The 23,093-nt window shown below is 34.4% G+C and overlaps 1 protein-coding gene across 4 annotated transcripts in view; it reads right to left on the minus strand.

The window, feature by feature from the left end:
- Nucleotides 1-23,093, minus strand: part of Enoph (enolase-phosphatase E1) — a 46,123-nt gene that overhangs the window by 5,677 nt on the left and 17,353 nt on the right. For 2 of the 4 annotated variants that reach the window (XM_073991029.1, XM_073991018.1), the window contains exon 2: nucleotides 102-205. The exons of the other annotated variants lie outside the window; for them this stretch is intronic. The gene's annotated coding sequence lies outside the window, so the exon portion shown is untranslated. The remainder of the gene's footprint in view (nucleotides 1-101; nucleotides 206-23,093) is intronic. 4 annotated transcript variants of the gene reach the window in all.

A 23,093-nucleotide genomic window follows, 5' to 3' on the forward strand; every position in this document is an offset into this window, starting at 1 on the left:
CAAATGACTTTAAACCAATATTTATTAACAACTGAAGCTTAGAACTAGAAAAATGGAGACAATCGTCACTTTCCATACACAGATTGTTTAATCATACTCACTTGATAATCTGTCAACACTTTCGAAGCGCCCTTCCACTTTTGAACGCAACGAATCTAAATCGAATGGCGCCGCAAGGCCGTGATCAACACTGCGTGATTTACTCCTGAAAAATAGAAAAACGTAATTTTAGAGATTATTGTACAAGTATTATATAAGGCAAAAATATCATAATAACAAATAAATTCGAACAACATTTGATAACATCTTTTTACAAATTTCCAGATACACAATTGAACATACTTTTTTCTCAAAATAAGTGGAAATAACCAAATATGGAATGCGATACTACATAAATTACGCGGCGAATGTTTTCATTGACATATTTATGTAGATTATTTCGGATGTTTTGCAACATGTAATTGTACAATAATTGTTTTTGTAACAAAAAAAAAAAAGAAAAAAAAAACTCGATACATATATATTAAAAAAGACGCACATTTTTACACATGTCAGATTGACATAGTTGTAGGTTATGTACACTGTTTACTTTTGCCAAATATTTCAATGTAAACCACCTTTAATCAGCGGATATCCCCCAGACAATCACAAAACTATCTTAAATAATGTTTTCAAATGGTTTCGCGGTTCAATGTTTAAACAAGTTTTCTCTGCGAATGGAATATTCCACAGAAACCTATTGAAATAAGAACAACATGTCTGCCATCTCATCCTATAGATATTTCTGTGTACCTACGAATAATATACTGTAGTGGTACTTCCGATCAAGTGTTGTTCTCTTTTCATTTGATTCATTGTCCTTTTATGTTTTCTTATCTCACGGCATCTTTAGATCATAGCCGACCAAGAAGAGCGAGCGCTTAAATTGTTTATGTGTGGGTAAAATTACACTGACAGAACAGAACAGGGTGATGATTTTCATATTGAGTATGAAATGAAAAACACAGGAAAAAAGTTGTCACGGCGTGTTAGCGTTCAGAGCCAAACATAGTGGTGGGTATGTGGGTTCGAATCGTTGGCTTTCCTTTTTCATTTGCATTATAGATCATAAAAAAGCTCGATTAATAAATTAAAAAAAAAAAAAATAATACTAAAAATGATCTTCGCCTAAAAAGGCAAAATTTTCAAATAGAAAAAATATATTGTTGGCGCGTTCGCTTTGTATGACTAAAATTAAAAATAATATACAGTGAATCAAAGTCAAAAGTATCCACTTCAGTTTCTTTTATTAAAACTGCGATTGCTAAGAGTTAATTAATGATAGCGATTTCAACTTTAAAATTTCTTCAAATGCATTGAACAAATTGTCTACGGTTCTAATATAAATTAGCATTTGACTTGTGTCCCTTATATCAGTGCTTTCATCAAAGCAAACAGATACATATACCGCATTTCGAATCCTCTCCTTTGTTTATATACATTTTTTATTGTTGCATTGCAGACGAGGCATTCTGCGTCATTAAAAATATTAATACAAAACAAAAAATCATTTTCAAATTCTTCCCTCCACATATTTGCTGTACAACTGCAAAATCTTTTCAGTGTACCCAAAAAGAACTAATAAAGCGGCATCAACCTGCTTGCATGACATTCAGTACAAGACTGAAGTAAAAAAAATCAAAACATTTGCTCTCTTACTTTGCGTTCGGGTCGCGTGTGTGTGATTTGCCGAAAAACTTCGTAACCATATCAATACCTACGAACGGGTTTGCTTTAGATAATGTCTAATATCGATAAGAGCTGAATACCGTTTTTTATGTGGTGAACTTGATGGCCACTTTTATTTTCAATGTGGCTACATTGTTCAATTATTTGAGCAGATGATTAACAGAAAATAAGTAAAGTGGAACACTATAGAAAGTTATTTATAGTGTCTGAATAACGGTTATATATAAATATTTGATTTGACTTTAACCTAATTTACACTGACGGCGCCTAAAACGATTTTTTTGGGGCAAATATGTCTTTTATTTGACATACATATATTCAATAGAATTGACAACATAAATGATGAATTTTAAAATCTGTTAGATGTATGTTCAACTTTATATTACGTTTAGATTTACGAAATCTACTCGATTTCAAATGTCAATTCCATAGCGTATACCATGGTATAAATAGAATGGTATAACAGAGCTCACATCTGATTTAAATTTTTTTCTGAGTGTGACCGACTTTTGTCAATGTGAAGTTTTTATTTTGTGTATGTGTTTGTTTTGAAAAATATTAAAAATGTTTTCAAAATAGTCTTTTGCCAGACTATGAAAATTTTCATGTACGTGAAAATGAGTTTGCTGGCAAGAGGTGTGAAGAGGGTGAAACTCTGTACACAAGGTTCTGTAATCTGAAATTATTCTTTGTGTTTAAATTCGTAACTCTCAAACCAATGCAAAGCAATGAAAATAGCAAAATTTTCATATGATTTCATACATGTGTGTAGACGTCAATGAAAATTTGGAAGAAAATGGCAAAACGTTTTCAATGAAAATTTTCATAGTCTGACATAAGACATAGATTCAAAATAAATTGCAATGAAATCGTTAATTACAGAGCCGTTGTAGAATGTATTTATCAAACTTATTTTGAAAATAAGTTTTTGACCGTGTTTCGATGTATATGTGAAAACAAATATTTATGTTTCATTCATTTTCGCGCTGTTTTAACGAATTGGATAAAATGACAAAAAATATCAAACAAACAAAGGCAACCTGTTGCATATGCCAGTATAACAATTCTGACAGGAAGCGGGCATACGTGTAGGGTTGAATTTCTATCGTTTTTTCGAACCTGTTCTACCTTCCTTATTGTACCATGGCGTATACGTCAAGTAAAATCCAGTGGATTTATAACTAGGATGTATACCGGCATTTATACTAGAGTCCATTATCAGAATAAAAATCTCGATCTTGATTTATTTGATGTAAAATGTGTGAAAACATGTGACAAATATATCACTATCAAAATCATAAACAATACAAACGCTTCTGAACATAAAGTAACACTCAAGGCGATGATTCTACTAAATTCTATAGAAGTATGATATTATACATACAAACATTCTTAAATATTTTTGTGAGAAGTGTAGTTTCAATGAAATTCTATTCTGCTTTTGAACTTAGCCGGATACTTTAATTAACAGTATATTAGGAATAGTTCCACTTTTGTAAAATATGACGCATCAATCAACTTTAATTCTCACTTTATAAGTTAACAATAAAGAATGCAAATAGAATTACGACGCAGTTAGAAAACAGATATCCAATGACCACTCGAGTTGTCAATCACATGTTTGACATGTTCATTTTCTTGACGTTCTATGTTATCGGAAATTAAACCCAAAGTTATCAACTGTACTTTAGAGATATCCCCATGATATTTCTGTAGGTTTCGGCTGCATTTTTTATACGTTTAAGTCATAATAATGTAGTAGTAACAATATCAAGTGCCATTTTAAAGTGGATTAACGTACTTAAAGCCACTGGTCGTTTAAACGCCACACAAAATGCTTGCAAAAATTGACAAACTCGGGTATTTTCACATATTTTTGTGTGGTTTTTCGCATTTTGTTATAGTATTGCCTGTTATATATCGTTACACGCTTATAAAGCTTCATTTGGTCCATGCATTTTCACGCAATCGGCCTAAAACGCAAGCAATTCAGAAAAATCGACTTTTTTGTAATTTTTGACTTTTGATGAAAAATTTAAATATGCGTTAAAAATTTAATCATAAATGTTACATTCATAAAAAGTCAGATATTACCCTTCCAAGTCGGCATTTTTAAAAGAAGGTCCGATTACAGGAAAACTATACGTTTTAGAGGAAAAAATTATTTATTAAAAAATGCTTATTAAGCCTCAAGAATATCATTTTCATATAAAATTTTAAGTTTTCACGCAAAAAAATCTCCGCACTAAGTGGGTTAAGGCCTGCGTACATAAGCTGCCTTGCCTGCTTACCTTGCTTACTTCTGATAAAAGAATAAAAAAGAAAAGGGCAACCCAGTTCGAATTTTCCTCGGCCTTCTTTATTCCATGGTAGAACAAGAAAAGGTAGCAGCAATACCCAGCTGACTGAACTGGGTTGTAGTGTTAGTGTCAAATTCCATTCGACATTTTATGTATTTATTTCTATGTTCGATGTATATTAGGGATATATATTTTTGAAGAACAAATTTATTCATCAGAAAAAAAAACTATTTCCCATAAAGACGGCTTCATATCATTGACATGTAACCTCCTCCAGGTCCGAACGACATGCCGCACACTAAAACACCGCTTATAGAGGCGGTACAATATTTGTTAATATGTGTGGTATTTTGTTAAACTTGAAAAGAATAAAGCCCTAATAAACATGTGCTTTTTTGTTTTCAAAAGCAAATGATTGAAACATCTTCTCTTTTTTCAATGAATTACCAGCGACCCGAAACATTTTTGCAAGTATTCTACTTTCTGCGAGAAATTATGCATTTAGTGGAATGATATGGAAACATTCAAATTGAAAATCTAACGAGTTTTCATTCATGTTTTCCAAAATATTCAATCAAATGTGAAAAATTATTAGTTTTTTAAATTCCAATAATTTATAGACATTTCCTTGTTTTGTTTACATTTACGTTGACACTAAGGTTTACAAACAAAAACAAATTCCTTTGTGGTTGTTGTTCGAGTTGTATTTGTTGTAGTATTAACTTTACCTTGTATTTGTTCTACCATGTCTTTATTCTTTTATTTTTATTATGTCAAAAATGAAGCAGGAAAGCAAGGCAATCAGGCAGAGCAGCTTATGTACGCAGGCCTTTAATTACGCTGTTTACTACATTTATATAAGCTTTGTTCCTTTACTTTTTTAATGGTAAGAGTAGTAAAAGAGAAAAGTGTCAAAATTGCTCAAAATTGCTCTCTCATGAACATTTTTACCAGAAAAGTAAAGGAACGGAAATATGGAAGATCTGACAGCAATGTCAATAAGAAACATAAAAAATCAAATTTAGTCTTTTATTTCACAGTTTTTAATTTAGTTTTGTCAGCGTTCTACTTTTTCTTCTGTTTTTCGTCCATTTTCTTCTTCATTGTGAAATAATCGTCAAACAAAAGTCGAAAAATCAATTCTGCCATTTTTTACCTGCAGAAATTTGTCTGGTAACCTGTGGTAGAAGAGAAAGCCATTTCAGCTCTCTCTCCTCTCTCACTCTCTTAAAAATTGCTTCCAGTTTTGCCACTTTTAGGGGTTAAGGAATGCTTTGCAGGTTAAAAATGGTAACAAATGGTAAAAATGGTAACCTCAGGTAAGTTTAGGAACACAGCTATACATATGCACGTCAGTTACCTATTTATATATGTAATATTTGCAGAAAAGAGTATTTGCATGTTTACATTAGAGCTTTACATCAGATTCCCGCACAAATTTAAATACACCCACTACTATATATACAATTAGGCACAAAATCCCTAATGCAACTCTGTTTTGTAGAAAAACATGTGAACCAGCTGTTCGAATATAAAGTACCAAATCTCAGATCAATTTACCAGGTCACGTAAGTAGCACAACAACTATGTATATTTTGGCCGAAAAATTTTTAAGCTGTCAAAATGTTTGTTTACATTTTCATACAATTTATTCACAATTACAAAAAATTTACAGATTGAAACCACGACGCTGGCGTTTTACGCCACCTTATAATTTCATTATGACACACCACACATTTCCAAAATGTTGTTATAAAATAAAAAAATACAAAATAAAAATGTCAAAAATTTGCGGTAACTCGTGACACAAAAATTATTGATTGAGAGGAGTCCATGTCGAATTCTGAACTGGTGATAGGAAAACAATATAAAAAATCTTTTGGATGATGAAGCAAAGCCATTTGCGCTTGTGTAAGCAAAATGGAGAGCGGAGAAAGTAAATTCAGTTCTGATTGAATTTAATGGAACCTTTTAATTTATTTCGTCGGGGATATTTGCAATGGCTTGCATTTTTATAGCATATTTTGACTGATTAAACAAAAATTCGGAAGAATGCTGCATCTTAGCCGGGTGCTGTGGAAGCAAATTGAAATGATTCCTAGCCGCACGCTCTCTTATGAAATTCATTAGTGGAAAAGATGTAGTGCAGCGGCACTTACATTAACCCACTGCATCCACGAATGCGATCTTTTTGCTGGGTATATTATGTAAGATATCTATCTTTATTGCATACCGTTCTCCGTTTTTCAGTTCCTATATATGTGTTGTGGGCTTGGGGAATCAGGAACTAAGGCAGGAAATCAATCAGCTCGTTGCTTGCTTATCAAATGTCGAAATTAAGGCCAGAACAGGGGCCTAATTATGTGATTCGATTCGATCGAGAATTTACTCGTTAATAAGTTTTCGACACGAGAAAAAAACGGCATGATAAGACTCGATCGAAATCACTGATCGAATGTTTCGAGAGTAACCGGTAATCGAACTGTGTTCTTTGGGGAAAGTTATGAAGGTAGACGTCAAAAAATGTGTTTATTTCAAATCAAAAACTAAAAAACAAAATTATGAATGAAAAAATTTAAATATTTGTGGAATTTTTTGAACAATACATTGAATAATAATTTCGGAATGAAGTTGTGCTAAGAAAATATGAAAATTATTAATGTTTGCAAAATTGTTTTGTCATTCTTGTTACAGATTGCTAATACATCTACCTTAATAATTCCCTCTCAAAATAAATGAGAGAATTTGGTGGGTGTTTTGCATTAGCCTCTCTGAGAGAGTATTTCCTTTGGTAAACAACGGGGGATGAACTATTTAAAATGCACTTTATTAAAAGTTGTACACCTATAAAATAAAGCCTATTAATATTAAATAATTTTTTGTTTTGCAGAAATGCTTATTTTTTCAACTTTTATTTTAACGACTGCAAACACTAATTTTTGGTTAATGATAGCATGCATATGTATTTATTTTAATTATAATTTTATCACAATTTCTTAAAACGACTGAAAATGACTTTTCCCAATTTCTCTTATTTTGTGTAAAAAATGCTCACAATTATTTACTAATATCATTTTTCCTCTATAAACCGTCAATAAACAACAATTTTTTACATTTTAAACACAAATACAATAAGAAATCTTTCATTTTGTTTGTTTACGATAGGCCATTTGGCTACGAGAAATTACTCGCAAATTTATGCTCAATTTCTCGATAATTTTACTCGATAACGAATGTTGTCATCCCAACTTTGAGTACTCGGGTCGAAACAACTCGATGTCGAATCACGTAATTAGGCCCCAGTAGTGCGATTCTGTAACTCCTTAACGACAGAATTAACGACGAATGTCGGTAGTTAACAATAATTATCGGTAAGTGCTATTCTGTACACTTATTTTACCGATTTTTGTCGGTAAGTAACGTTGTTAACTACCGTAAAATATCGTTAAGTTAACAACCAAAAAAAAGTAGTTGTTAAGTCTACCGACAGAAAATATGTACATTCATATTCCCACAAATCAATGCAATATCAATCTTCATATCTCGAAACAAGAATGCGGTCAAACAATATGTTTTCGTCCGCCTGTCCACTAAAAATTGCAAGCCGCGATAATGACCGACCAATAGTCATGAAAAATAATTTTTAGCCGATTTTGTAACTACTCTGTTGGTCGCAATAAGAGATGATGTTCAGCTAATATTAGCGGGTTATATGGACCAAAACCTGTGAAAATGTTTAATATACTGCATGAAAGACATATTCCCGCTAAATAAATTATCTTTTAAAGAGGACCTACCGTCCATTCCATTGACGCCAAATATGCCCGGTTACAGTGTAATATAAATATGGATCCACAGGGACAAAAATATCCTTTCCTTGAAAATACGAATGTGCGACATGCTGCCTCCGTATTGAAAATACACTTAGACAATGTCAACTTGCAAAGGTTCAAGGTTCAACCATATACTTCAAGGTTTCAGGTTCATCGAAAGTATACAGCAGAAAGTAATTTATTCGCTGGGTTCAATCAGTTGGAATCTTTAACCCAAACAAAAATAAGAGTAATCTGTACAGATGGTTGCTCCTCGGATATGACATTTCCATCCACAACATTAGTTTAGTCTCTCGCAGATCGTTCTTCGCGGCAGAAAAGTCTAACCGCTAACTATAGATTCAAATTTGGGTTATGACAAAGATATTTCCCATTCTATTTTTGGCAATAAAATTTGCTGCATTTTAATATCATTGTCAAGACAGAGGTCATATATCATGTCAGCCAACTCGTGATGTACTGCCGGGTGGTGCAGATAAGAAAAAATGTTCGTTCTATGCGAAATTAATTTGCCCTAAGTAATATGAAAACCACAGATATGAGCCATAGTTGTTGCCTACTTTTAGTGCGTGTTTCAAGTAGATTAACAGGTAGCACCGCGGAGAGTCAGAGGACATTTGAGATGATTCTGATCAATCTGAATTTTCACTTGGTGTATAAAATATCCCACGTCGTTAATTTTATTTAGATCACAGCACTAATAGAAATAAAATAATACTTTATTTTCACGATTTCATGAACAAGATACACAATCGGCCACTTGTGAAATATCCTTCAAAACAGCCAAATTAAAACCGAATGTCTTGAAATTTATGCACAATATTCATCCCAGTTCATTGTTGGGACAGAGAATCATTGCAATCCCTTTTGAGACAGTTGCGCATTAGTTTAAAAAAGTCTTCATCTTTGGAAATCTTGAGTACGATACGCCATATACAATCGGGTTTGTTCAATCGGGTGTCTTCAAAAAGGTCCTATCCATGACCAAACATTTACACATGCATATGCATCGTCACAAACAGATAAAAACATCGCGATTCTGTTTATCTTTTATCTAAAATTATTAAAAATTTATTATTAGCTCTATTCAGGCTGAATATTTACCAATTTTTTGCGTTTTCTCCCGAAATTATTATCATTTTTGGCAAAATGTTCTTTAATTTATTTTTTGACATTTTATATTTATACCGATATTTGTCGTTAAGACTTACCGATTTTAACAATCGGTAAGGTAGAAATACAGAATAACCTAATCGTTATTTTTTTTTTTTGCGAATTTAAAGTGGTTTTGGCCAGAGTTTTACTACATCGCCACAACAAGCAGTATGGATTTATCCGTATCAAAAGGGTTTTATAGATGCAAACAATTGATAGTGTTTTATAGATTGATATCAACGTCATGTAAAAAGGCAGCAATAACAGGCAGTTTTTCAATTCCATGTTTTCTAATGAATTCATCAAGTGAGGTTGAACTTCGGACCAGCTGGTTCGAATTTCTTTCGACTGTAAATTTTTGACACCCAAAGATAATATGATTGACGTTTTCCTCCACGTTACATTCATCACATAAAGATGACGGGACAACATTCATTCTCTCGAGAGTGGACTTGCAGAAAGCATGATTGGACAGGATCCTATTTATTGTTTTGGTATCTGCCGGACTCGTACTGACCTTATGGAACCAGGGGCGTCTTGCGACTTCAGGGAAGATGTCAAAGAAGTGAGAGGAGCTGGACAAACCTCGAGTTTTGTATTCATCGGCCCATTCAGACCATAAGTAATTTGTTATAAGATTAATGGCATCGGTGACTGTCAGGGGAGTTTCTATTTCCCTACCAATTTCCCTCGCTCTTTTAGCAGCCTGATCCGCAGTTTCATTTAATGGAATGTTTGAGTGACCAGGAATAAAGTGGAGCTCTATTTCTCCCCCATGTTCACTAGCTAACTGATTAATTTTATCTACTAGAAAATTTCCTTTTTTGCCATTTTTAACGGCTTGGAGGCCACTTAGGCTATCACAGAGAATGGCTATCCTAGGGATATGGTTATTTATTGCATATTCTAAGGCTTTTATGATCGCAACAAGTTCCGCCGACATTGAAGATAACGTTTTAGTGTTGTAATATGAAAAGACTATTCCCGTACTCTCATGAATGAAGGCCGAGCCTGAAAAATCCAGAGAGACCGAACCATCAGTATAGAAAAGTTCAAAATTTCTACGTTTTAAGTGTTCAATTTTCTCCTCATATATCTGTCTTACTACCGCAGAAGGGACATTAGATTTTTTATTGGTTACATCTTTGAAAAAGTTATCAGTTATTTTTATATTCCTGGCAGAGAACCCAATTGGAGAAGTTTTACCAACAGAGTCAATTATGTCCTTGTATTGTATGTAAACCTTGTACAATCCTGTATTTATTGGGTGAGTGAGGTTTTGAAACGTATTGACAATGGGTCGTTTATACGCAAAAGATTTTACTAATTCCTTCGCTGCTACCAACCTAAACCTATAGTTTGGAGGCAGCTCAGCAGCCAGGTGATATAGGCATGGCACCGGCGTAGACCGAATCATTCCCAAAGACTTCCTCAAACAATTATTTACCGTGGTTTTAACTTTATTTAGCGACCCTTTGTCAGCATTGGCTAAAGCTGCTGCGGCATACTCTACTTTAGATCTAACGCAGGATCTATACAGACGCAGGGACTTGGATGGATCTATTCCTTTTTTACAGCCACCAATAATGCTTAAAAACTTATTTTTCTTCTCCACCTCCGTTAGAGTCGACTGGATATGATCCTTAGCAGAATTATTAGAAGCTATATAAAACCCTAAATATTTGATTCTATTAACCTGCTCTATATTAACCCCATCGTGACTAATTCCCAGCTGTCTTGGTTTTCTATTAAAATGAATGGATGTGGTTTTGTTCAGATTAAAACGTAAATTGATTTCTCTGCATCTATGTCCAAATTCCGCAATTTTCTCTATCAGGAGTGATTTTGCCGTTTCATAGTCAGGGTGAAAAACTAACATAAAAAAATCATCAGCAAATTGGTATAGTAGACAATTTGCAGACACAACATCATGTAGTGGAATGGTATAAGCGTTGAACAAAACCGGACTTAAAGCGCTGCCCTGAGCAAGGCCATTATTGACCGAAACTACGTGGGTCCCAAGAAATAGATTCCTCCTGTGGAGGAAATCTACTATCCAGGATATCACCACATTGTTAAGGCCTAAAGCCTCCAATTGTGTTTTCAACTTATCCACATGTACGCAATCATATGCCTTTTCTACATCAACGCAAAAACCCAAGACATGATATCCCTTTGATTTCAATCCGTATACCGTGCTTATTAAATCATTAATGCACATTGATGTTGAGTGCCCAGGTCGAAATGCATAAGATCTCTCTGGTAGAAATTTGTTATTTTCTAGGTGGTGTTGAATTAAATCCTTAAGCAAGGCTTCTAAACATTTTAGGGGAACCGACATGAGTGAAATTGGACGGTAGTTCTCTATCTTCGCCAAATCCTTTTCCGGTTTAGGCACTGGAGAAATTTTAATGTTTCTCCAATCCTCCGGGATTTTTCCTTCCTTCCAGACATTGCACAAAAGATTGAAAAAGGATAATAAAGATGATGGTGGTAGATTTTTAAGGTAGTTATAAGATATTAAATCTAATCCTGGAGCCGACGAGGAACTCCTTGATTTTAAGAAGCGCTTAAAACAATCAAATGATAACTGTGGTACAGAATCGCCCGACTGCAATTCAGATCTTTGTTCATTAACCTCCTGTTGTGTTTGTGCGGAAATAACCTCTTCCTCATTGTCACGATTCAGCACCAACGATACTGAAGGTTGAGGCTCTAAATCCCGATTTATCGGAACAACAAGTTGATTCGTTGACTCATTATTGTGAAATGGTACTGAAACAGGATCTTCGAGACTACATACTACACGATTATCTCTTCTGCAGTTGTTTTGCAGATTATAATTACCGCTAGTGTTTTCATGGTCATTGGCTTCATAGGACAACTCATTCATGGAAACTGTGTGAATAAACTGTGATATAGGTTGCTCATCAGTAGATGTGCTTCCTTGATGTTGTAGATTAAGATTCACTACAGCATTCGTTACATTGTCATCATTAGGTGGGGTCACCGTGGGTGAAGTGCTAGATGTAGAACTACCATCAACATTTCCATTTTGTGGTTCATTTATTACAGCTGCTGTGGCTACAAGGTCCAAAAATTTACGTTTTTGGTCCTCATCCCAACTGTGATTCGTTTTTTTAGGCTGTTTATATTTCCTTATATTGTTCATAGTTTTCCAGAATTCCTTAGAAGATTTACTTTCCGAAAGCTCATTTAATACAACTTTAAAGTTTTCTTTCTTACGTTTCTTCACCATTTCATTGAAAGCATCTTCTGCTTTCTGATATTCTCTTAAATCTTCAAGAGTTCTGCTCTTGAAATACTTTCCTTTGGTTGCCTGTCTAAGCCTAAATAACTTACTAAGCTCCTCATTCCACCACATTTTTGGAACGTAACGATTTGCTGGGTCTATCCTAATCGTATTTCTGTCTACAATCTCACGCACTTTATCATTAAAATTTTCTATTGACCCTTCTACTTCTAACTTCGAAATCTCTTCCAGAACAGCCTTTCTTTTAATCCTTGTAGTTTTACGAGGTGGGTTTGAAATTGTTTGGAAATCAATAATGATTGGTAAGTGATTACTTTTAGTAAGCTTTATTGTATTGACATGCCACTGGGGAATCGTATCAAGATTTTTAGCAAACGTCAAATCTAACACTGAGGAATGTCTATCTTGCAGTCTAAACGTTGGTTGACCATTGTTTAGAGAGAAGAAACCACACCTGGATACCACATCTTGAAGCCTTCTTCCTTGAGCATCAGAAATAGAGTCTCCCCAAGCTTCTAGTCTGGCATTAAAGTCACCAGCTATTATTATTGGTAACGTAGTATTGTCAAAGAAATCAAAGACCTTATTTATTGCTGTTTCATAATTTCTTCTGGGCGTATTTGGTGGAATGTATACAACCACAAAGATAAAATTTTTCCGAAGATTTAACGTTTTAATAGCAACCACATCCATTTCAATACCTACATCTATAAGAGAGAAGGCAATTTCTCTCTTTAAGTATATGCCAACGCCTCCATAGCCGTCAGCACGATTCTTACAGACAAAATTATAATTACATAAGTTCGACGAAGAATTATCTTTTAACCATGTTTCAGTAATAAGGGCTATATCTATTAAATTTCGTTCTAAAAACATCTCAAGTAGACATTTGTTATTATCGTTACTTAAACTTTGAATATTATACTGCATTACTTTCATATTTAAAGAGTTTATTAATTATTAATTATATATTATCATCAAAATGATTATTATTTTGTTCTTGTATACACTTTTTCATCATCTCTATATCCATATTTATACGTCCACTATTAATTTCATTTTTTATTTTATCAATGAATTCTATTTGATTATTATTTGCGCCAGATGGACTGGCTAGGAATTTATTCATCATGGCTGTAATTTCACTCAAAACTTTCTCAAAATTGGATACTTTATTACATTCCAAATTAATTAAAGCAGATCCATTTGGGGCTTCGTAAACCTCACCCTCCTCCAAAGCCTCGCGATGTTGCTGCTGGGTCCTCCTAATATTCTCTTGTTCGCGAGCTCTACTCTTGTTAGTTCTTGTTACCCTAGCATAAGATCTAATGTTGTGGAAATAGCTGGATGACTGTTGAGTATTATTCGGAGTGGATCTAGATTGATCCTTACTGAATTTGGGTGCTTGGATTGTCGGGAAATTTCTCTCCAAGTCATTGTCCAATAAATAAAATTTGTTTTCAAATATCTGAGGATATTTAGTCTTCGTTTCACTGATTGAAAGGTTCTCCAGTGTCATCACCCGTTTGATATTAAAAGCCTTTGTTCTGGCCGGACATTTCTTATTTGTTGGTTCATGACCCTCTTTACAGTTCGTACATTGAACAGGTTCCAAAGAACACGGTTCCACTGGCGAATGCAAACGGAAGCAAGTCGGACAGACAGGTCTCTCTTGCTTACAGTGCTTCGCAAAATGATTATAGCGATAGCATCTATAGCATTGCGCGAAAGGGATAAAGGGGTGTACCTTCATAGGTGCACATTGATATATCTGAATACTATCAGGTACTGTGAGTCCTTTAAACAAAATCTTAACACGTTTTGTATCATGAAGATCATCCCCCTCCTTCCTTTGGACCCTCTGAATCCTCAGGATCGGCACCTCAGACTGAAAGTTTTCCCACATTTCATCAACCGAGATACAAGTATCTACCGGATATATTATACCCCACTTTGAAACAAAGTGGGCAAATATTTTGGGTTCATAACCTGCTGCGACCATCCTCTCATCTTTCACAAAGACATTAGCTGCATTGGCATTATTAAATACCACCTTTCCCCTACCATAGCCAATCTTTGTAACACATTGAACATCTTTAACCTTCAGCATTGTCACTTGACGCGCTAAATCAACAAGGCTAAGTGATTGTCTAATACCATTCTTCATTATAGTATCCACATATACCATATATGGACCCTTATGTGAACTATCATAAAACAAAGGCGCATTCCTGTCACCATAACCTTCTGTACTATTACCTGGACGGTTAGAAACTATCTCTGGGCTTTTATTATTATTTTTACCTCCATCCTCATTCACTTCCCTTGAGCCATCCGCCATTTTTAATTCTTTGGGCTTACCGGTCATCCTCTCACCGCTACGACCCCTCTTACCTGCCGACCTTCCAACGCTACTGCTCCTTTGGTCTTTTTTCACCACATTGCTTGTTGAGGGATCTCCCGGATCCCCCGGATCTCCCGGCATACTTCACTCAGAAAAACGTCCCAAAATTAACAAATTAAAAAATCCAGATATTGATGATTATTGATGAATGAGAATGAAATTAAATCCAATTAATTGTTGCTTAATGATGGGATGATGTTAAATGATTGAGTTAAATCCACAAATTTATTGAAATCCAGAAAAAAATTCCAGAAAAATCGGGTGACGCTACTAGAAATTTCTAAAAGCGTAATGGTTTGTCTGCTAGCTGCTTTGACGTCGTCTCTCTTCGGTAGCTGAAACGAGAATGAACCTAATCGTTATTGCAACCGATTTTTTTCGGTAGTTAACAATGTCGGTTCGGTAAATAAAAAAGTTACAGAATTCCACTACAGAATCAATCGTCGCTTGCTTCCCCAAATGTCAAATTATAAAGGAATACCAGCGCCTCTTTGCAAATCCGCCTGCGTTCTCCTTTAGGAGGCTCTGGCATTCCTTTATAATTTGACATTTGGGAAGCAAGCAAAGCAAGCGACGATTGGTTCTGTTCTGCGCTTTAGTTCTTCACGACGCCGCCTTTTTGTTTTTGGTATCACACATCAAAGCGTGACATTTTTGGCGCCGGCGATCATATGTTTTGTGTAAACAAAAAAGTAACATCGTATAATTTTTGTTATTAGTTATCGTAAACATGTAATTTAAAATGAAAACAAGCAAGTCATTGCTAAAATAAAAGGTTTTGTGTCAAATGAAATGTCAAAACCGAATAAGAATTTCAAAGTTAAAAAAGATTTAACTTCGGCGCCTGAAATCTTGCTTCGTTGAGGGCTGTTCTATTGAAAACAGTACAATTTAATTGCTCGCTTTCACGTCAGGAAGCGTAGCAAGCAAAAAATTCATTGAGTTTCTACCTTTACATGGTAGAATTATTAAAGGTAGTCGCATCTGTCAAATGTATGCAAAAGCAACTCTGTATGCCTGTACTTCAACGTGTCAAATACAGAACAACAATAATACGGCATGACATTTCATAACAAAACAATATTTGCACATTTCTTTATGATTAGGTTTTGTGTGTTGTGAAAAAAGAAATATAGAATATTTCAACTAATACTCTAACTGGTAAGACTTCCTTATAAAAACCACTTCCAGACAGCATCTAGTCTCAACAATCCCACACTTATAGATGATGATGAACAACGATATTTCGAACATCTACCACAACAACAATAGGACCTACAGACAAGAGCTTCGAATGTATTCACAACAAATGCGTCCCTTTGCTGAAGTCATTGATGGTGGAAGCAGAATTAACTTTTGAACAGCAGCAGCCGCCTGTGATCAACAACAGTCATAGTTTTAAAGCAAATACCTACACAAGTCAAATGTATCCCAAGCTGCTGGATCTTGTATCTCAACCAAGCCACGTAGTTCCTGGCGAAGTTTATAGATTTGCTCTAACCGAAGTCACAAATGTATAGATTTGATGAAAATAATACGTCACATCAAGTTTTGTTTTGTGATACACCAATTGAAAAGTATTCCCAAAACAGACAATTCCCAACATCATTAGTTTTGTTATAAATAAAAAGATATTGTTAATTTGTTGTGATTTATTAATAACTACTTAGAACATAATCTGTTATATATACGGTTTAGTATATTTTTGACAATAACATCATCAACTCAACCTCATTAAAGAACACACTATTAAAACAGAACGCTTTCTTAACGTCTTCCAAACTTGGGATTCTTCGTCGAAATTCCCTATGACAACAGCACAAACGAAACGTTCACCAGATTCGATTTTATGAACCAACTTGGATTTAAAGGCTTTCTTGTTGCAGATGGCTGTAACGAGCATCTTGTAGTTAGGTTCGTCAATATTTCAGCCAGACCACCCAAAACAGTTATGTTTCTCCGAATCTTTCCATAAATGCTGGGTAAATACCTGACCATCAGCAATAGGGAATTTCTTCAAGATAACTGCACATACCGCGGGAACAGTAGAGTTCACATTAACCATTTTTAATTTGTTTATGGTTTGAACTTTTTATTAACAGCAAAATCTAATTTTTAAACAAGAATTTTTTGTTTTGTTTTTGCTTCAATTTCAAAAGTCAAATGAATATTTTATTTGTACACGCACACACATGTACATTCTGTGTCAAATTCAGTTTGACAATGAATGTACTTCAAATTCAAAATTTAAAAAAAATTGAAATCAGTTGTTAGCATGAAACTACCTTTCTTGTTGTATCATGCTACCTTTAGAAGAAAGTTCCATACATTGAGCTTAAAAGAAAAAATGTTTACACTTTTTAATATGAAAGATGTTTCTCATTGTTCCTTCTAATAGCTATATTACACCATATGATATTTCACATGTATGTTGTCACTTTCGGTATTCTAATATACAGACCAGCTGATGTGATACATGTGAAAAATCATATGGTGTAATATATCCATAAAATTCCTTTATTGAATATCTCCTCTCCTTATAGAACGTTTACATATAACCGGTTTTAATAAATCCACTGAATTTCAAATGTCAATTTTATTGTGTATGCGTCAAATAAGTATTCATAAAAATGGTGAACTCTGCAAAAAGCTCTAATGTAAACATGGTGTTAGTATTCTCTTAATGTAAAATTGCAAGGAACCCATCGAAATATGCGGCCTCAAAGTTTCCTTAGTAATTTGTATGGGCCCAAAGACGAATTTTCACGATTTATTATTGCCCAATCTATGAGAAAAATTTACCAGTTCATCGCTGTGGCTAAAAAACGAATCCCACAAGAAAATCGGGTAAAATTTTCATATTGCTCCAATAGCATATCTGGCCAATTTAAGGCAATTTGGGCTCTATATATAGCCAATATTAAAATCCGAGCCGATTTTTACATTTTTTTTTGAACTATTAGTTTTTTAGCCACAACAATGAACTGGTATTTTTTTCATCGATTAGACAATACATGTGGCTTGTAGAGCGATTTCGTGAAAATCGCCTTTGGCCCCATACATGTTACTATGGAAATAATGATGGGTCTGGGGGCAGTGGTTACCGATAACCGATCAACATACATTTTTGTAGTATTCGTTTTCTAGCCACAGTAGGGATACGCAGTGAAATGCAATAATAGGTTTTTCGATTATACGGTTTTCGTGAAAAACTTAAAACTCGATTTTCGGTTAGTGGATTATTTGAGAGTGTACTAAAAGTCGAGTTTCGATTATTCGTTAACCGCGGAAAACCGATCATAATCGAACATTTTCGTTGATGCAATATGTGATGTACATATGTATAAAAAAGTACCGTCCATTACGCGGTTTTAGCACACCCAATAGTCAACTACGACTAATAGTCGACTACGAATAATAAGCTGTGTCTGGTTACCCTAAAATTTGTAACAATTTGTACCAATTGTTTCTGGAAGTCGTCTGTTAACACAAAAAACCAGCAAAAGAGAGCGATTCGAGAGAGACATTTTGACAGTTCTTTCACTGAGAGCTTGCAAATTCTTGCTGGACAAATTTCTTCTAGCAAGCACTTGCAAGCTCTTCTTCTTCATGAAAACAATCAATCAGCCGTTTTTAGTTTTTTGTTGATTTATGTTTGTGAACATTAAAAACAATTTTATTGTGGAAATAACATAGTCTAATTGTATTGTTTTATGGAGAACAAATTTCTAAAGTGGAAAAATACTTTTTTGTTTCATTTTCTTTTTTATTTTTAATAAAATACAACGTGTTTGCTTCCTTTGTTGGCCGGCAAATTGTTCTGTTTTGGCAAGTCAGCTGATTGCTTGCTGGTTTTTGCTGGGAAGGTGTCTGTTTACTTTTTACAATTTTCTAGCAAAAGAGAATAAAAACCCCTTACTCTCTGAGAAAGTTCTTGCTGGACAATTCTTGCTGGGAAAGTAACCAGACAGACTTATAGTTGACTCCGACTTTCGAAAGTCGATTAAGAATAATCGATTATACCATGGTTTAATAAGAAAGGTTAGACAAAGCTTTATGTCAATTTAAATTTTTTCATTCCAGTATGCCTAAAACTTCAAAACAATATAAACAAACTGTGTATGTGTGTGTGGTGTTTGAATAATATGCCAAACAATTTTAAAAATAATCGAATTCAGTGATTTTTAAAATTGTTTTTAGACCATTTGTATGGAAGAAATTGGTGAGATTTGCATTGAAACAATCAGTTTATCATATTCACAACTCGATTATGTGGAGAAAACTTAACTCTTCATTCATTTTTCGCGTGTTTTATAAAATGCCCAAAAATGCATTGTAAACAAACCCACTTGTTGCTTTTATTTTGAAGTTTTAGGAATTCAAGAAAAACAAGGGTTCTATAGATTTTTTTCATTTAAACCTACCTCTTTACTTATACCATGGATTATACGGTTTTCGCACAGTCAATAGTCGACTACGATTTTTAAGTACAGTACACATTAGCTTCGTTCCAGAACTAAAAAGTTTTTACACATTTAACACATTTTGAACATTTTTCCCCGAAATGCGTTTCCGTACACCAAAAACGTTGCAAAATGTTCACTTCTCTTTGAACAAAAATGGCGCTGAATGGCTTTCTCTTTAGAAACTTTTTACACGACAAATTTGAGCGAGCAAAAATGTGCAACATGTTTGCCGGCTTCCGATTCGCTGACACGTCGACTTTGACATTTGTTCCAGACTTTTTGACGTTTCTGCCAATTTTCCGTTCCCGTACATTTTGGAAAAATGTGTGCGTTGAACTCATTTTTGACAGTTTTCTCTTTTGAACATTTAACCATGGTTTAATAAGAAAGGTTAGCCAAAGCTTTATGTCAATTTAAATTTTTTCATTCGAGTATTCCTAAAACTTCAAAATATTATACACAAACTGTGTATGTGTGTGTGGTGTTTGAATAATATGTCAAACAATTTTAAAAACAATAGAATTCAATGATTTTTAAAATTATTTTTGGAACATTTGTATGGAAATAATTCGTCGGGTTATCATTGCAACAAACATTTTATCATATCCACAACTTGATTATGTGGAGAAACATTGGTCCTTCATTCATTTTTCGCGATTTTTACAAAATGCTCAAAATTGGTGTTGTAAACAAACCCAGCAAAAAGTTTGCATCCACGGAAGCAGTTAAATCACTGGTGCAAGTGTCACGAAGTGCTTCTTTTTCTATGAATTCCTCAGTGAATTTTACAAGGGAGCGCGCAGAAAGGAAGCACTCCATTTTGCTTCCGCAGCACGCAGTTAGGAAGCACTCCATTTTGCTTCCGCAGCACGCAGCTAGTTTTACGAGTTTTGCGTTCCCGTACACAAAATTTGTATGAAAATCGTTTACGACTTTTACCACTTTGTAAAGTACGGGAACAGGCCATTAATAAGACATTTTAATTTTATTCTTATAGGCCGTTTATATATAACAAGGTTAACCCAGTGGGTCTGTGTTTCAAATGTCATTTCCATTGTATATACTTCAAACAAATCCTCATAAAGAAGGTTAACCCTGCAAAAAACTATAATATAAACGCCGTATTACTTTAATTTCATTTGTTGAATGAAAATTGAATTTTTTATCGTTTATACATAAAAGTGCTTGTTGGATGTAATCCAAATGTGAGGAAAAGGATTGCCTTTTTCATTAGTCCACTGGAAGCGCATCCATGCATGTAATGAAATCCTCACTCCAACTTGCACCACTTCCATTTTTTTTTGCTGGGAACCCACTTGTTGCTTAATTTTGAAGTTTTAGGAATTCAGGAAAAACAAGGGTTCTATAGATTTTTTTCATTTAAATCTACCTCTTTACTTATACCATGCATTTAACCATTAAAAAAGTACTGGAACGAAGCTATTGCCAGTTTCGAATGACGATTTTTTGCAATTATCGATAACTGTCCAACCGTCCAGCAACCACAGCAATGAACTAGTAAAATTTTCTCATCGATTGGACAATAATTTCGGCTTTTAGAGCAATTTCGTGAAAATTCAACTTTGTCCCCATGCAAATTACTATGGAAACTTTGAGGCCCAAGTGGCACGTGTTAACATATCCCACATATCCCGATTGTCCTCAAACTTTGGCAGTCTTAAAATCTAACAAAACTAAACACATTAAGGGGTTGCCGCATAAAAAATCCGAAATCGATTTTTTCCCTTTGAGTTAATTAAAATCAGCCTAATGCCTATATTAAAATCCGAGCCGATTTTCACATTTTTTTGAACTATTAGTTTTTTAGCCACAACAATGAACTGGTAATTTTTTTCATCGATTAGACAATACATGTGGCTTGTAGAGCGATTTCGTGAAAATCGCCTTTGGCCCCATACATGTTACTATGGAAATAATGATGGGTCTGGGGGCAGTGGTTACCCAGCAAAAAGTTTGCATCCGCGGATGCAGTTAAATCACTAGAACAATTGCCACTGGAGTACATCTTTTCCTATGAATTCACCTATGAATTTTGCAAGAGAGCGCGCAGCTAGGATGCACTCCATTTTGCTTCCACGGCACACAGCTAGGATGCACTCCATTTTCGATCCAAATCACAGCCTTTGATGTAGTGTTTTGGATTGAATTTAAACACAGTCTAAAGATGTTAAAAACTGCAAGCCATGGAAAATATCCCAAAATAAATAAAATACACTGCTTATTCGTGTAAAACAAGAATATTAACTTTATTACATTTACACAAATTATAAAAACTCTCCATTAAATTTGATCGTAACTAAGTTGACTTCCTCTACTCTGCTTTTTATGACATCGAAATTGATATGCTTCATCATCCAAATGGTTTTTCATTTTTCCTCCTACTTCAGTTCAGATTTCCGAAAAACTCCAACTCCACTTCAAAAATAATTTGCGTCTCGTGAATTACAGCAATGTTCATAACTTTAGTTTGTATTTCTTTATTTTTTATAAAACAAATTCTTAGACTTTTAACACTCTTTCTTGTGTTCAGAAAAAAAGACTGCGACTGTAGGGATCAAAAAATTGGCTTGCTTGGCTAGAGATCTCTAAGCGAGTGCTTCCAAAATGTATCAAGCGCAGTGCATTTTCATATCTCCGTGTGGACTGCATCGAAAGATGTATTGAAATCATAACTCTGCATTGCACTACTTCCAAACTTTTTTGCTGGGTTACCGATAACCGATCATCATACATTTTTGTAGTAGTCGTTTTCTAGCCACAGTAGGGATACACAGTGAAATGCAATAATAGGTTTTTCGATTATACGGGTTTCGTGAAAAACTTAAAACTCGATTTTCGGTTAGTGGATTATTTGAGAGTGTACTAAAAGTCGAGTTTCGATTATTCGTTAACCGCGGAAAACCGATCATAATCGAACATTTTCGTTGATGCAATATGTGATGTACATATGTATAAAAAAGTACCGACCATTACGCGGTTTTAGCACACCCAATATTCAACTACGACTAAAGCTGGGTACACATTGTCAGTTTTGAATGACAGCTTTGTTGTTGCTTGCTAGTGTGGCCGTTCATTTTTGTCATTCATCATGCAACCACAAAATATTTCGTGGTTGCTGGACGGTTGGACAGTTATCGATAATTGCAAAAAATCATCATTCAAAACTGACAATGTGTACTGTACTTAATAGTCGACTACGAATAATAGTTGACTCCGACTTTCGAAAGTCTATTAAGAATAATCGATTATACGGTTTTCGCACAGTCAATAGTCGACTACGATTTTTAAGTACAGTACACATTGCCAGTTTCGAATGACGATTTTTTGCAATTATCAATAACTGTCCAACCGTCCAGCAACCACAGCAATGAACTAGTAAAATTTTCTCATCGATTGGACAATAATTGCGGCTTTTAGAGCAATTTCGTGAAAATTCAACTTTGTCCCCATGCAAATTACTCATGGTAGAACAAATACAAGGTAAAGTTAATACTACAACAAATACAACTCGAACAACAACCACAAAGGAATTTGTTTTTGTTTGTAACGTTACTGCCAGTTGTATTTGTAAACAAAACAAGGAAATGTCTATAAATTATTGGAATTTAAAAAACTAATAATTTTTCACATTTGGTTGAATATTTTGGAAAACATGAATGAAAATTCGTTACATTTTCAATTTTTATGGTTCCACATCATTCCACTAAATGCGTAAATTCTCGCAGAAAGTAGAATTCTTGCAGAAAAGTTTGGGGTCGCTGGAAATTCATAGAAAAAGGAGAAGCTGTTTCAATGTTTTGTTTTAGAAATCAAAGAAGCACATGTTTATTAGGGCTTTATTTTTTTAAATTTTAATAAAACACCTCACATATTAACAAACGTTGTATCGCCTCTACAAGCGGGGATTTACTG

This window comes from Musca autumnalis, unplaced genomic scaffold (genome assembly GCF_047663935.1).
Source record: "Musca autumnalis isolate F117 unplaced genomic scaffold, ASM4766393v1 scaffold_1, whole genome shotgun sequence".
Classification (NCBI taxonomy): domain Eukaryota; kingdom Metazoa; phylum Arthropoda; class Insecta; order Diptera; family Muscidae; genus Musca; species Musca autumnalis.